The sequence below is a fragment of the Lathyrus oleraceus genome, chromosome 3 (genome assembly GCF_024323335.1).
Source record: "Lathyrus oleraceus cultivar Zhongwan6 chromosome 3, CAAS_Psat_ZW6_1.0, whole genome shotgun sequence".
Lineage (NCBI taxonomy): Eukaryota > Viridiplantae > Streptophyta > Magnoliopsida > Fabales > Fabaceae > Lathyrus > Lathyrus oleraceus.
Genome location: NC_066581.1, coordinates 262,868,917 through 262,885,975, shown reverse-complemented (window position 1 = coordinate 262,885,975; position 17,059 = coordinate 262,868,917).

Below are 17,059 nucleotides of genomic sequence, written 5' to 3'. Positions count from 1 at the left end.
CATCTCACATCAAACAAGAATATGTTGGGTCTCACAATCGAGTCTTAGTCTGTCAATGTTGTTTGCAGCTATTTTTCCTAAGACAATTATAATTCCAACCTTTAAAAGAAGATGTTTGGATAAAGACAATCAAGATGGTGAAGTCATGCTCAAATAATAAAGAATGAAGAAACTTCTAAAATGATTTAACTATGGATGATCAAGCAAAAATGATATAATATGTTATCTCGTGATTATATATCTTAAGTGGTCAAACCATCTTTAGAATAACCATAACATGTCATAAAAAATTCATAACTTTGCATGTTTTACTTTTTCATCTCAAAAATGTTTTTTGTCATTACATATATCTTATGCATACTTTCAATTAATGATGAATATACTCTAACCTTATGGTTGAAAGATATCTTTTAAGTTACTTTATGGTCATGGGTATGAATCTTGTGTATGTCACTTCTTATCTTAGAAATTTATGTGTATGTCACTTTTTAGCTTAGAAATTTAAAACCAATTTTTTAAGGGTTCAATAGATTCATTGGATTAATCAATTGATTGATACAATCTATATTTGGAAAATTTTAACGCGTCAATAGATAAATTAGATTCATCAATCCATTGACATAATTTATTTTTAGAAAAAATATTTTACTTCAATCGATTGAAAGGGATTTACAATCGGTTAACATAGTTATAATTTTCAAAAAAAAATCTCTTCCTAAAATTTCTCACTGCATTTCACTACTTAGTAAACTTTCAAGTATCAAGAACTCGTTCATTATTTTTATAAATAAAATAAAGGTTCTTGAGCACTTAGAAATATTTTTTGTGAAATATTATATTGATTGAAAGAGAAGAAATCCTACAAGTTAGGATTTAGTATCACCATTCTGCTACAAATTCTCATTATATCAAAAAAAAAAAGATACTTGTGTAAATACGTTGTTATCCAGGATTGTTGGAAACAAGAGAATGAAAAAGACGAGATTATTTTCTTTTTCTACTTTGTAAAGTCATAAGGAAGCGTGCCTTATTTATTTAGTTAGTAACTTGTGTATATAGGTTAGGATTAGGCTTGTACAAGGTTCTAACAAATAGTGAAATCTCTTATATGTGGTAAGGGGACTAGACGTAATCTCAGATTGTGAGATGAAATAGGATAATCCCTCTGTGTTCTTTATTTTTCTGCATTTTACAGCTTTCATAAACACCATCAAACTAGGAAGTTAAAGTAAAATTTCACTAAAAACAAAAATTGATCAAAGTACATAATTCACCACCCCACATCTTAGGTGCACTCCGCACTTAAAATTGTCATAAGAGCAGGTTAGGGGTAACATGTTCCTAAAGATCCATAATGGCTTTCGCATATCCAGTTTTCAAAGACGCTGACAGCAATAATAAACCTCCATTATTTTCTAGTGAATACTTTGATTTGTGGAAAATTCTGATGAAGACACATTTAGAAGTACAAGGAAAAGAAATATGGGATGTTGTACAAAATGGTTTATTTGTTCCTACTAGTGTTGTCAATGATGTTGGGACATCAAAGACTAAAATTTCATGGGATGAAGATGATAAGAAAAAGATCCTCTACAACAAGAAATCCATCAACATACTTCAAACTTCACTTAGCATGGATGAGTTCTTTTGTGTCTCTCAATGTACAACGACAAAATAAATATAGGATACATTGGTGGAAACTCATGAAGGAATTGTTGAAGTAAAGAGATCAAGATTGAATACCTTGGGTCAAGAGTATGTGTTATTCAGAATACATCCCATAGAATCAACCCTTGCATTGCAAAAGAGATTTTTACACTTGACCAATCACTTGATTTCTCTCGGTAAGACTTTTACTAATATTGAACTTAGTCTTAAAGTGATTGGGTTTTTAACTAGAGAATGGCAACCAAAGGTGATAGTAATATTTGAAAAGAAAAGTCGTTCTACCATGACATATGTATCCTTAGTTTAAAAACTTCAAGAGCATGAAATTAAACTTGGAATACTTGAAAGTATGAGAGTCAAGAAAAGAAATCTAAAGGCATTGCTTTGAAAAATGACTCAAAAGAAGAACGAGAAGAAGATTCTTCAGAAGAAGATGGAAACTTCATGCTCCTTGTGAAAAGGCTTGGTAAGTTTTTTGGAAATAGTACACAGTACAAAATCAGAAGCCCCTGAATATTAAAGATAAAATCGAAAAGGTTTTACATGAGAAAAGAGTACAGAGTACAAGATAAATATTCCTTCCACTACACTGATTTTCTAGGCTAAGGATTGTACTATTGTATCATTTTGTCTCCCATTTTACAGACCGTTATGCAAGGATACATATGCCTTTAAGTATTCCAAATCTACCCTTCAATAGATCTTTTTATTACCTATATAAATAAGACTTGGAAGAATGGAACAACACGACACTCTGAGAGATTATCATATACGTGAACAATGCATTTTATGAAACATTTGAGAGAAAATAAACCTACACACAAGGAACTTTTGTTCATACTCTTTAAAGAATATATTTGTGTGACATACTTGTAATTCATTTATGTATTCTACTTTCTTAGAAACATTTCGTAAACACACTTTGTATCTCAATCTTTGTGATTTTATTTCCTTGAGTGACTAGGGTTTAGTCAAAATAACTCAAGAAGACATTTCCAGTTGGTCTTTCTGTTGTAATCAAGTTTGATTATAGTGGTTTAAGTCCTTGTGATAAGGAGAAATCACATTGGAGGATGGACTGGAGGTAACTTTGTTAACAGCGAACCAGGATAAAAATAAATGTGTTCATTATTTTTATTCTTAGTTTTCTGTTTGCATTGGGTTGCAAAAGTTTTATTTCTTTAAACCCAATGCACCCCCCCCCTCTATCTCTTGTGTTTCCATTACCTTCATTTGGCACCAGAGCTCCAGTTATAGTATTGATTGCGTATCATACATATCACTGTGTCAGATAAAGACCTAGACTTATGAAATAATATGGCAGGAATTCCTCCACCAGCTGCACCCGCTAGTAATAATGAAAGAGACCATTATAGTGAAAAACCATCAGTCTTTGATGGAGAAATATTTTACTATTAGAAATATAAAATATAAGATTTTTTCTTGGTCATGATATCGATCTATGAGATATGGTTGTTGATGGCTACATTCATCCTATTTATGGCAATGGTAACAAGGTAGAAAGAAGAATGATGATTGGTCAACAAAAGAAAGATTACAAGAATCATCATAAAGCAAGAACCATCCCGGTGAACTCTATATCATACTTTGAGTATGAAAAGATCATAAATAGAGACACAACAAAGTCTATATTTAATTTTATAAGGTATACTCAAGAAGTAAATGCTCAAGTGAAAGAAACCAAGGTGTTTTCCTGAATACAAAAGTATGAAACCTTTGAGATGGAAGACAATGAAACTGTTGAGAACCTGTTCTCTAGGTTTCATACTCTTGTTGCAGGACTGAAGGTTTTGGACAAAGGTTACTCTACTACATATCATGTTAAGAAAATGATCAGAAGCTTACCCAAGAGATGAATGCCTATTGTAACTGTGTTGAAACTATCTAAGGATCTAAACAACATAACTCTTGAAGAACTTGTGAGTTCTTTGAGAAGTCACAAGATAGAGTTTGAAGAGGATGAGAATCAAATAAAAAGTTAAATATATGGCTCTGAAATTCATGGGAAATTCTAAAAATACTAAAGCCTTTTAAGCTGAAGAAGAAGAGGATTCTGAAGAAGAAGATGGATATTTTCTTCTGTCCAAAAGTGTTAACCAACTCTATAATAAAAGACAAATTAAGTTCATAGGCTCTAGAAGGATAAAAGGTCGCTCTCAGTCTACATATAGACTAAAAAAGTCAGGTCCTAGCAAAGAAATTATCTGCTTTGAGTGCAAGGAGCCAGGTCACTACAAGAATGAGTGTCTCAAGCTAAGGAAAGACAAACCAAAGAAGAAAGAGTTCATAAGGAAGAAGAGATGTTTGATGACTACCTGGGATGACTCTGAATCCTCATAAGATGACTCCAAGGAAAAGAAAGATAATGTGTCCCTAATGGCAAGCACAAAAGCACCTGATGAAAAGATCCAATGAGAATAAGAATATGAGTGACTCTAAAAAGGTATTTCCTAACTTATCTCTCTATGAATTATAATCTTGTCTTTCTGAAATTCTGGAGAAATATCAAAAGCTTCAGAATAAATACAAGGGTATGGAGCAAATCCAAGTATCTGAGTCTGAAGCACATAGTAAGCTTAAGAAAGATTTTTCCACTTTGAATGGAGAAAATTTTATTCTGAAAAATGAAAACTCTGTTATTCAAAGTAAAAGTTATAAACTTAAGGAAGAAATTCTTTCAAAAGCTTCTATGGATTCTGAAATTTTCATAAAGAAATATGACAAATCTTTTTTAGACATTTATGGCTAGAAACACAGATAGAAGTAAGATGGCTTCAATGATCTTTGGAGTTAGTAGAAGTGGAATAAGGGGAATTGGTTAAGTGCCTAAAGAAAAACCTATTTCACAACATAAGGCAAAACCAAAAGCTATGAATTCCCATTTCTCTTACTCATATACACAAAATGATTATACTGCACAAAAACTGAAGTTCTCTAAAAACTCTAGGAGAACTAACCATAAAGGATCCAAAAAGATGTGGGTACCCAAGGACAAGATAATATATGTTGCAAACATCCTTAGCATCTCAAATTAAACACCAATCATGGTACCAGGACTCTGGATGCTCACGACACATGATGAGAAGAAGGCATATTTTCCAAGATCTGGAAATTAAGCCAGGTATCTTAGTGGATTTCAGACGTGATCATAAAGGGAATATCATAGGTTCCAGAACAGTTGATGGCAACTATCTCCCTTCTATTACTATTGTTTTATTAGTTGATGGATTAATGCATAACTTATTATTCATAAGTTAATTAAGTGACAATAGTTATGATATAATTTTAATCAAAAGTCTTGTGAAGTTGTTAGTCAGAAGGATGACTCCATTATTTTCAATGGCAAGAGGAAGAATAACATTTATAAAATTAGACTTCCTGATCTTAAAAATTATAATGTAAAATGTATTATGTCTATTAATGAAGAGCAGTGGATCTGACATATACGATTAGGTCATGTTAGCATGAGAAAGATTTCTTAGGTAAATAAGCTTGATTTAATCAGAGGTCTTCCAAATCTGAGGTTTGCTTCATATGCTCTTTATGAAGCATGTCAAAATGATAAGTTTTCAAAAACTTCTTTCAAAGTAAATAATGTTATTTCTACCTCTAGGCCCTTGAAACTCTTGCACATTGACCACTTTGGACTAGTGAAAATTGCTTATGTCAGTGGCAATAAATATGGTTTGGTCATTGTTGATGTCTACAACAGATGGACATAGGTCAAATTCTTAAGACATAAGGATGAGTCACGCCCTGTGTTCTCTACCTTCTGCTCAAAAATTCAAAATGAGAAAAACTTTAAAATTGTTAAAGTCATAAGTGATTATGGTGGTGAATTTAAAAATAAAGATCTTGAAAAACTCTTTGATGAAAACAGCATCTCCCATGATTTCTCCTGTCCTATAACTCCATAACAAAATGGAGTTGTAGAGAATAATAATATGAGCTTGCAAGAAATGGCCAAAACCATGATCAGTGCGACAAATGTGGCTAAGCATTTATGGGAAGAGACAATAAACACATTATGCTATATTCAGAATAGGATCTTTATAAGACATACTCAGGGTAAGACTCCTTATTAGTTGTGGAAGAATATAAAACCAAACATTTCATATTTCCATCATTTTGGATGTATTTGTTTTATTCTAAACATTAAGCAAAATTTGAACAAGTTTCATTCTAAGGCACAAGTGTGTATAATGTTAGGATACTATGAACACTCTAAAGGCTATAAAGTATATAACACTAAAACATGAATTTTTGATAAATCAATTCATGTTATATTTGATGATAGGATTGACCCTGGAAAGTCAAAGCTAGTTTAGAAGTTTATAGATTTGGAAATCACTTATTCAGGCTCTGAAGGTAAAACATCAGAAGCTAAAGATGTTGAGGCAAAAGACTCTGAAATTGTTCAACCAGAAGTTGTTGAAGTTCAAACTCCTTTGAGGAATCCCAAACAAAGATCCTTATACTCTGAAGAATTATTTTTGGGAGATAAAACTGAATCGGTCATAACTAGATCCTCATTCAAACCTTCTGAAGATACGCTTATGGGTTTAGTGTCCCTCGTAGAGCCTACATTTGTTGATGAAGCACTTCTGGATACTGAGTGGATTCTGGAAATGCAGGAATAACTGAAGAAATTCTCTAGTAATGATGTGTGGAATCTTATGCATAAACCCATAGGAACTCATGTCACTGGGACAGAGTAGGTATTCAGAAACAAGCTGAATGAAAAAGGAAAAATGGTAAGAAATAAGTCCAGACTGGTCGCACAAGGCTATAGTCAACAATATGTGATTGACTATACCAAGAACTTTGCACCAGTTTCCAAGTTAGAGTTTATTCGTCTCTTAATTTCTTTTATTGTTAATCATAACATTATCTTGTATCAAATGGATGTTAAGAGTGCATTTCTGAATGATTACATAACTGAATAAATGTATGTACACCAACCTCCTTATTTTGAAAATCATAAAAATCCATATTTTGTTTTCAAACTTAAGAAATCTTTGTATGGTCTGAAACAAGCTCCTAGAGCATGGTATGAAAGACTAGGCAATTTTCTTTTAGAAAATGATTTTACCAGAGGGGAGGTTGATACAACTTTGTTATGTAAAACATTCAAAAATGATATTTTTATTGTTCAAATTTATATGGATGGTATCATATTTAGTTATGCTAATTCTACTTTGTGCAAGGAATTTGCTAAGTCAATGCAGGTAGAGTTTGAGTTGAGTCTGATGAGAGAACTCAAGTTCTTCCTAGGTATCAAGATTAATCAATGTCTAGAAGGAACATATATTCATTAGAGTAAATATACCAAAGAAATTATGAAGAAGTTGATATGTCAGAATCCAAGATAGAGGAAACTTCAATGTATCATACATGTATTATGGAGAAAGATGAGGTAAGCACAAAGGTAGAACAAGAGGTATATAGAGGCATGATAGATTCTCTCTTATGCTTAACTACTTATAGACCTGACATTTTATTTAGTGTCTTTTAATGCGATCGCTTCCAATCAGATCCTAAATAATCCCACATAATAGTTGTTAAGAGGATCTTCATGTATCTAAAAGGTACTACTAACATTGGCGTGTGTTATAGAAAATCAAAAGACTACAAGCTTGTAGGTTATTGTGATGTTTATTATATTAGATATAAACTTGAAATAAAAATCACTTTTGGAAGTTGTCAGCTTTTGGGAGACAACTTGATCTCATGGTCCAGCAATAGCCAATCAACTATTGCACTATCAACATCATAAGTTGAATATATTACAGCTTCTAGGTGCAACACTCAGATGCTCTGGATGAAAAGTCAGCTAGAATATTTCTAGATACATGAGGGTAACGTTCATATTCTTTATGATAATACTTCTACGGTTTGTTTATCTAAGAATCCCATTTTACATTCTAAAGCAAAACATATTGATATTAAACATCACTTTATACATGACTATGTTCATAAGGGAATTTTAAATTTTAAATTTATTGATACAATCAATCAATAGGCTGATATCTTTACAAAACCCCTTGTTGAAGACAAATTTATTTTCATTATGAAGAATTTGAAAATGAATTTATGTCCAAAATGAAAAATATGAATATCTTAGAATGTATAATCTCTCAAACTGATTAAACGTGACTTTAAGATTTTTGGCCCTGAACATTGAGTATTTTGAAGTAAGAAGGTTTCATGGTTCATAAGTATCCGATCAGAACTCTTGGTTAAATGTTATTTCTTCTGGATATTGAACAATTGCTATATTAATAACATGTCAATCAACCTTGGTTTGTCGATCAGTTTTAAAGACAACTGTCTTAAGAACTGGAACGCTTCTAACTGCTGAGTGCCGCATTGGGTGAAGTGATTTCTTGGGAATAAGTAAAATCTTTCTCCCTCTTCCATTGTCAGATTTGTTGAACTATTATAGATTTTCTCATGATTGAGAAACCTTTATAAATCCCACTTCACTCGTATTTCACACACTTACGCTATTCATATCCTACACTTTCTCTCTTTCAAACCAATTTCTCTACAACTCCAAAACCTTTGTTCCTTACAATGGCTGATTCTTAACAACAAGTTCAACAACAACAACAACAATCTACTCAAGCTACTCAAGAACAAAAATCTACTCAAGCTACTCAAGAAAAACAATCTACTCAATATCAAGAGCAAGTGAAGGAAGGAATTCAAGAACTCATTCTCTTTACTGCAGTTAACAAATTATAAGTTCACTGTGAACTGATTGTGGATTTTGAAAACCTAAAAGCCAACAATTTTGACCTTACTAAAGGGGTAAAGTCTCAAGGTTAGGAATAATTCTTTGATTGTCTTAAAGGGCCAGTCTACCATGATTTAGTGAAGCAATTTTGGATTTTTGCTAAAGCTTCAAAACTCCAAGTTACTTCATTCATGTTAGGGCACAAGATCAGCATTTACGAGAAGTTTATAGCAAAACTTTTCAATCAAGATGGTTTTAGGAATAAGTGCTTTGACATGCCTGCTTAGAAGGCCAAGATGGATGAGATTGCTGAAGTGATTTTTCAAGTTGGAAAGAACTCTTCAAGCGCCAAGAATCTATAAAACCATCTCATAGTATGGTTTAGGACTCTTTTGGGTTATGTACACCACAAACCCTTAAGAAACTCGTATGACTACATCGACATAAATCAGAAGTATATGATGTACTGTCTCTCATCTAGAATCAAGATGAATCTACCTTATATACTGTTCAAGTATCTAAGGGAGTTGGTCAAGGAAACCAGAGATGGAACTTCAAAAACCAGTAAATGGAGACCTTTAGGAAGACTTATTTCAGATATTCTCTTCGAAAGAAAGTTGGATCAAACCCTGATAGAGGTAGGTTTGACAAAAGAAGTTGAGTCTGACATTGGAAAGACCTTCAATGGAAGGAATCTGAAGAACATGCAATTGATGACTGATGTCACTAACCCTTAAAAGATTATAGATATGAAGATTATTGCTTCCAGAAGGATTCCTATTGAGGATTATCCTCTTTTCACCAAGGAGGATCCTCAAGAAGTTCTAGAGTCTTACATTGTTTATTGTTTGGCAACAAGTGTAACTCCAGTAGCTTACTCCTTCGATGAACTTCTAAAAATTGCTCATGATATATACTATCTCAAAAGAAAGAGGAAGTCCAAGTCAATAGGTTATGGGCCTTCTGGAACAAACAAACCCCCCAACCAAGATTGCTAGAGCTTCTAACATCTTGCAAAACACAATGGGACTAGAAGCAGAAGCCGTTGGTTATGGGAGTTCTAGACCAGTTGTAGTGTCTACTACTCATAATAGACCCCATGGTAAGTCTCCTTTAGTTAAGACTCCTTTTAATTCTGCTCGTTTTGTCCTTTCTACTTCACTTACTCTTCTCCAATCCATTCCAACACCATGTGTTTCAATTCCAATTGAAACCATATCCAACCCCATACAAAAACAACCTATTGTATATGAAATAACCATTTCTCATGTACCAATATCATCTAAAACTACAGTAACTGAACCAAAAAAAAGATACCACAAACTGAAAATACAACATCCGAACACCCCCCACCATAACCATTGAACAACCATCTGAACCAACACAACCATAAACTACTAAAACAATCCCCACAACTCTCAACCAAATCAACCAAAAAACCCCATTCTGAAACCATCCATTCCATTCACACTTCCTTCACAATGAATATTCCTGAAGATCATGCATTTCCACAAGACACACCAATACCACCAACTTCACCACCTCAACCTAACAACATAGATGGACTGGTCATTGATACATTCATGGAGCATATCCGAAATAATGAACCATCAACCCCTGACTCCTTTTTCCAAACCATCAATATCTTATATGACATTGAGAAAGAACTTAAACCTATCATTGACCCTGAGGAAATATATGATTTAGTCAGATAGTTTGAGTCAGAAGCAAATGAGCATCTACACTCTATAATACAAGATTGCACAAAATATGTAAATCCTACTCAAAGTGATGCTGCTTGGGCTGAGCTCTGAAGATAGATGAATTATTGTTCCTGGGAGTTGAGAGAAATCTACTACAAGGCTGTTGTGAAGAGATTTCATGACAACATTGATGGAGTCATGTAGCTAATTGTGGAGATGTTTACCTCTTCAAGAAACTGAGATTGCAACTATTTATGGAACAAAGCGAGTGGAAGAAGATGAACCCATTCATCTAGTGCTGAAGACACTACAAGAGTTAAAGTAAGAGAATGAGGTTGTTATGACGCACATGTACAAGCTAGATTATATGTTCAAGGAACAAGCTCAGACTAACACAAAGATTGAAGAAATGCTTCAAGTTATTTTGTCTAGATTACCACCCCTACTTAGACACCATTTTTTTTAAGGTTGCTTTCTTGTTTTCTGATTAAGTGTTTATGCTTTGTTTCTGCATCTTTATCTTCTTGAATAAAATGAAGTTTCTTTTGTCGTTATCCCCTATCTTTATTTCTTTTATCTTTTTGATTGATGACAAATGGGGAGAAGATCGGACACGATTTTGATATACCTATTTCTCTTATGAATCCCAAACATATGACTCTGATACTTCTTACTTTCTTGACTCTAATCACTAATATGGAAACCTTGATAAAGTTAACCAATATTGCTAAGAAGATCTTTTTCAGTCAAGTTAACCAGGTTATTCAGAAGTTAAGTTAACCAAAACCTTGTATAAGTTAACCATGACTTCATAGTTAAAATGCGTTAACTAGGTATATATGCTTTTTAAACCAAGTTCTGATTCAAGCCAGATTCCAATAAGGCATTGAAATGATAAATTGAGAATTTCTAATCAAGTCCTAATGCAAGTATAACCAAGACTTTGATACAAGACATATTCTTGATAACTAGACTTTCTGATATATGAAGTCAAGAAAGATCAGAAGAAGTTTTAACCAGACTTTCTCGTTCAGGAAAGTTATTTCTTTCATGATAATTAAAATATTTTATGTGTTAAAAATATTTTAAGTCTTAAACTCAGGGGGAACTTGCAAACCTAACTCTGAAGTTTTAAGTTGAGAAATAATTTTAACAGTGTAAAACTCATGGGGAGCTTACAACCCTCACTCTAATGCTTTTATGCTTAAACCAAGTAAAAAATGTTCATCAAAATTCATGGTTTTGTCATCATAAAAAAAGGAGATTGTAAGAACAAGATTTGGTTCTGCATCTAGCCTCGTGTTTTGATGATAAAAATAGATATACTCTTAGAGAACAATTGTGTACCCTAATGGTTTTGTTTAGTATGCAGATACTAGATAAAATTTCAGACTATGATAGAATAACGTGTGACGTCATCAAACTTAGAGCCTAGTGCATTCTGATTCTGATATGTGTGTTTTACAAGATAATCAAGCTCTGGATTTTGTACTCATTGCTTCTGAACATTATCTATCCAAAGATTTATGACTCTGAAGCCTATGAATTTGTTAAGCTCTAAATCCATGCACTCCAACAACTCTGATGAATTGTGTCACCAAATTCTGAAGACCAGGTTTTGATGAACTGGATCAAGACTCTAAAGACCATGTTTCTGAAGATTCTCTCAACTAGACTCTTACTATTCTTTTATGCATGCTTCATCACCTCTCTATTAGAAGCCCCTGAATATTGAAGATAAGATCAAAAGATTTTACGTGAGAAAATAGTACACAATATAAGATCAATATTCCTTCAACTACACTGATTTTATGGGCTAAAGATTATATTATTGTACCATTTTGTCTCCCATTCTCACAAACTGTTATGCAAGGATACAACTGCATTTAAATATTCCAATTCTACCCTCTAACATATCTTTTCATTGTCTATATAAAGAAGACTTGGAAGAATGGAACAACACAACACTCTAAGAGATTATCATACACGTGAACAATGCATTTTATGAAATATTTGAGAGAAAAGAAACCTACACAAAAGGAACTTTTGTTCATACTCTTCATAGAATATATTTTTGTGACATACTTGTAATTGATTTGTGTATTCTGCTTTCTTAGAAGCATTTTGTAAACACACTTTGTATCTTAATCTTTGTGATTGTATTTTCTTGAGTGGCCAGGGTTTAGTCATAATTACTCAAGAATCACTGATGAAGTTTGATTATAGTTGATTAAGTCCTTGTGAGAAGGTGAAATCACCTTGGCGGATAGACTGAAGGTAGCTTTGTTAAGAGCGAACCAGGATAAAAATAATTGTGTTCATTATTTTTATTCTTTGTTTTCTGTTTGTATCATTGGGTTGCAAAAATTTTATTTCTTGAAACCCAAATCGAACCCCCCCATTTATCGTGTTTCAATTACCTTCAATAAGAATCCTTCACATATCTTCAAGTTGAAAAAGGCTCTTTATGGCTTAAAGCAAGCACCAAGAGCATGATATGATAAACTTAGCAACTTTCTTTGTGAAAGAGGATTTGAAAAAGGTAAAGTTGATAATACTCTGTTTATTAAGAAAAATAAAAGTCACACTTTATTGGTTCAAGTCTAAATTGACGATATCATATTCGGTTCAACAGATAAAGAACTATGTGAAGAATTTTCATTGATGATGAAAAGAGAGTTCAAGATGTCTATGATGAGTAAGATGAACTACTTTCTTGGACTTAAATTTAAGCAATTGAAGAATGACATCTTCATCAACCAATCTAAGTATTGGAAAAAAATGTTGAAAATATTTTATATGGATAATTGCAAAGCGACGACTACTCCAATGGGTTCCAGAATGTATGCAGATCAAGATGAATTCAGTGTTTCCATTAATATCACTAAATATCGAGGTGTGATTGGTTCATTACTTGATTTGATGGGAAGTAGTCATGACATTATGTTTAATGTTTATCTTTATGCACACTTTCAAGCAAATCCAAAAGAATCTCATCTCACCACCGTAAAGCGGATCATGAATTATCTGAAATGTACAACAAATGTTGGACTACGGTATCTAAAATATAGTATATATGATTTAGTTGGTACATGTCATATCCTAGGAAATGATTTAGTATCGTGGTCTTGGTAAGAAACAAGCATGCATTACTCTTAGCACGACCGAAGCAAAATATATTGCAGCAAGAAGTTGTTGTGCTTAAATTCTATGGCTCAAGCAACAACTACATAACTATAGACTCAATCTTGAATGCATTCAATTACTTTGTGATAATATAAGTGCAATCAACATAACAAAGAATCCAGTCACACGTTCCCGAACAAAACACATCGACATACAACATCTTTTCTTACGTGATAATATTCTTCAAAGAGATGTTGAAGTCACCTTCATAGGTACATATAATCAAATTGCAGATATCTTCACTAAACCATTGTCAAAAGAATATTTTTACAAAATTTGGCGCGAATTGGGAATCTTGGATGAACGAGACATATGATCATTCATAAGTATTCATGTATCATCAATTAAAGGTGCATGTATGCTTTAAATTAATTTACTGTTCAGTTAATTTAAAATCCCGATTCATCTACTTCTACCCCATTCTTCTATGTGTTTAAATTTCCGTTGATTTTTTTAAATAATTATGATGATGCTTTGAATATGTGCGATAATAATACAATATGTGTTAATTCCCACTCAAATCCTTATAATAATCATGATATATAATTTATAATATGATTATTTATTTTCATTATATTGTGCATTAAGTACCTTTTTATTAAAAAAATCTCTTTCCAATATTGCATTTAATAATTTTTAAAAATCTTAATGCAAACAATCGATTGAATTAGTCTAATAATTGAATGAAATTGTCAAAAAGTGATAACAATTGATTAATTCCAAAACTTTAATCGATTGAATGACTTGGAAATCGTGATTTTTATTTGGCAGTGAGCAGCGTAATTTTTTGTCAATCGATTGCAATGATATATCAATTGATTAACACAACTTATTGTTTTTCTAAATCTTTTAACTGACAATTAGGGATGTCAATTTGCATATGTTAATGGGGATCCCGTGAAAATTATCTATGTGGAGCTCCGAAGTCGGGGATATTTTCTTCGTGGGGGTTGGGATGGATGAAAAAGTCCCTCCGATGACACTTCAGGACGGGGATCGGGAAATACCCCCGCCCCGCGGAAACCCTGACTCCGACAATATTATTTAACTTTTATATATAATTATATAATTTTGCATATTTTTTTCCACAAAGTAATAATTAATATATTAGAAAGTGAAGAGTTACTGATGGATTATTTTATTCTTTTTGTTTCACTACCCAAGTAGCAAACCCTAAAAAAGTGCTCTCATTACATACAACGTACATACCGTCTCCTTGTTGTATTTTATCAATTCTCTTTGCCTTCTCTATTAACTCTTTTATTCCCATTATCATCATCATAACAACCACTCTAATTTGTTCACTGTGGTTATGATGATTACTTTTCAATTTCAATATACTTCAACTAATAACTTGTTTTTCATTCAATTAGTAAATTATTGGTTATGTTTTCGTAATTACAAGTGTTTTTGCATTTTTTTTGTTATTGATAGAATATGTGTTTTTATTTTATAAAAAGGAAAGATGCAAAATATTCTTTTTTAAAAAGGAAAAAACAACGAAATGCCAATGACATAGTTTTGATAAAAAAATATAGAATTTTTTTTAAGACTCGATCTCCGTGGATCTCTATTCTCCATGGAAATGGGGATGGAGAATAATATTCCCCCGTGACGGAGAATAGAGACAGGAAGGAGAAAATATTGGGGGGCGGGGCAGGGAGTGGGGAAACATCTTTCGCACATTCCCTGCCCCGTTGATATCCCCACTGACAATCTATTGAATGGGTCTATAAATCGATTTTTGTTGTTTAATTTTTCAAATTATTTATTTATTTATTTTAATTTGTTGGTTAATATTCAACTCTTTTCCCATTTAAATAGGATATCCATTTTTATTCTCCGTTATTTATATTTGATAATATTTTACTAAGTTCTATGCCTAAATTATTTTATTTTTTATTATGCATTTTATATTTGATTATGTTTAAATTATATTTTAAAATAATGCTTTGATTAAACTTTTAATTGTTATGCACGACTATTATTGTCTTTATTTTTGTTATGCTTGTTTATTCTTAATTTTCACATATTATTAAAGTATGTTAGTTTTTCATACTAACATATTAATTTTTCTTAATATCTTATTACCATTTCCAATTGTTATCCATATGCATATTATTATAAATTATTATGCATATGCCTATTATTATTTTTCATATATTGTTATATATGTTTAGAATTCTTAATTTTTATAATTACTTCATCCATCTTTTCCTTTTTTCTGGTAATGTCAAAAGGGGGAAAATATGTATGCTTGTATTGCTTGTATATTATCCCTGTAAATTCATGACTAATTTAAAAAATTCAATCTTAAGAAGATTCATATATTAAGGGGAATTGTCCAACGTAGGAGGAGTGTTTTAAATTATTGTCAAACAAGCACAACAATCATATATTTGTTTGTCATCATAAAAAATGGGGAGAATGTAATTTCAAACTTTCAACGAAGGTGTTTTGATAAAGACAATCAAGATACTGAAGTCATGTTCAAATAAGAAATAATGAAGAAACTTCTCAAATGATTTAGTTATGGATGATCAAGCAAAAATGGTATAATATGTTATATTATGATTATATATCTTAAGTGCTCAAACCATCTTAAAAATAATCATAACATATCATACAAAAGACACAACTTTTCATGTTTTACTTTTTCATCTCAATAATAATTTTTGCCATTACATATATCTTAGGCATATTTTTAATTAATGATGAATATACTCTAATGATTGAAAATCATGTCTTAAGTTATTTTATTGTCATGGATCGAATCTTGTGTATTTCACTTTTTAGTTTAGAAATTTAAAACCAAAATTTTAAGGGGTTAATAGATTGATTGGATTGGATTCATCAATCGATTGACATAATCTATAATTGGAAAATTTTAAGGCGTTTATAGATTGATTGGATTCATCAATCCATTGACACAATTTATTTTTGGAAAATCTTTTACTTCAATAGATTGGAAGAGCTTTACAATAGATTAACATAGTTATAAATTTCAATTTTTTTATACACGTTGCATATACCCCTACAACTGATTGTCACCATAAAAGAAAAATACTTTCATTGATTACATCTTTTCATACCTCCTTCATTATATTTTTTCATATAAATTTAACACCTTATCATGAATCATTAAGAGATTTGTCTTGATTCAAAGAGGTATGAATGATAATATAGAAGGAGAAGCATTTTTATCTGAAAAATTCACCTCTTTCAAATTCTCTTCCTAAAATTTCTCACTGCATTTCACTACTTAGTAAACTTCCGAGCATCAAGAACTAGTTCTTTATTTTTATAAATAAAACAAAGATTCTTGAACATTTATAAATATTTTTTGTAAAATATTATATTGATTGAAAGAGAAGAAATCCTACAAATTAGGATTTAGTATCACCATTCTGCTACAAAATCTCATTATATCAAAAAATCAGATGCTTGTGTAAATACATTGTTATCCAGGATTGTTGAAAATAAGAGAATAAAAAAGACGAGATTTTTTTTCTTTTTTTACTTTGTAAAATCATAAGGAAGTGTGCCTTATTGATTTAGTTAGTAACTTATGTATAGAGGTTAAGATCAGACTTGTACACGATTTTAACAAATAGTGAAATATCTTACATGTGGTAAGGGGATTAAACATAATCTCAGATTATGAGATGAACTAGGATAATCCCTATGTGTTCTTTACTTTTATGCATTTTACAGCTTCCATAAACACTATCAAACTAGAAAG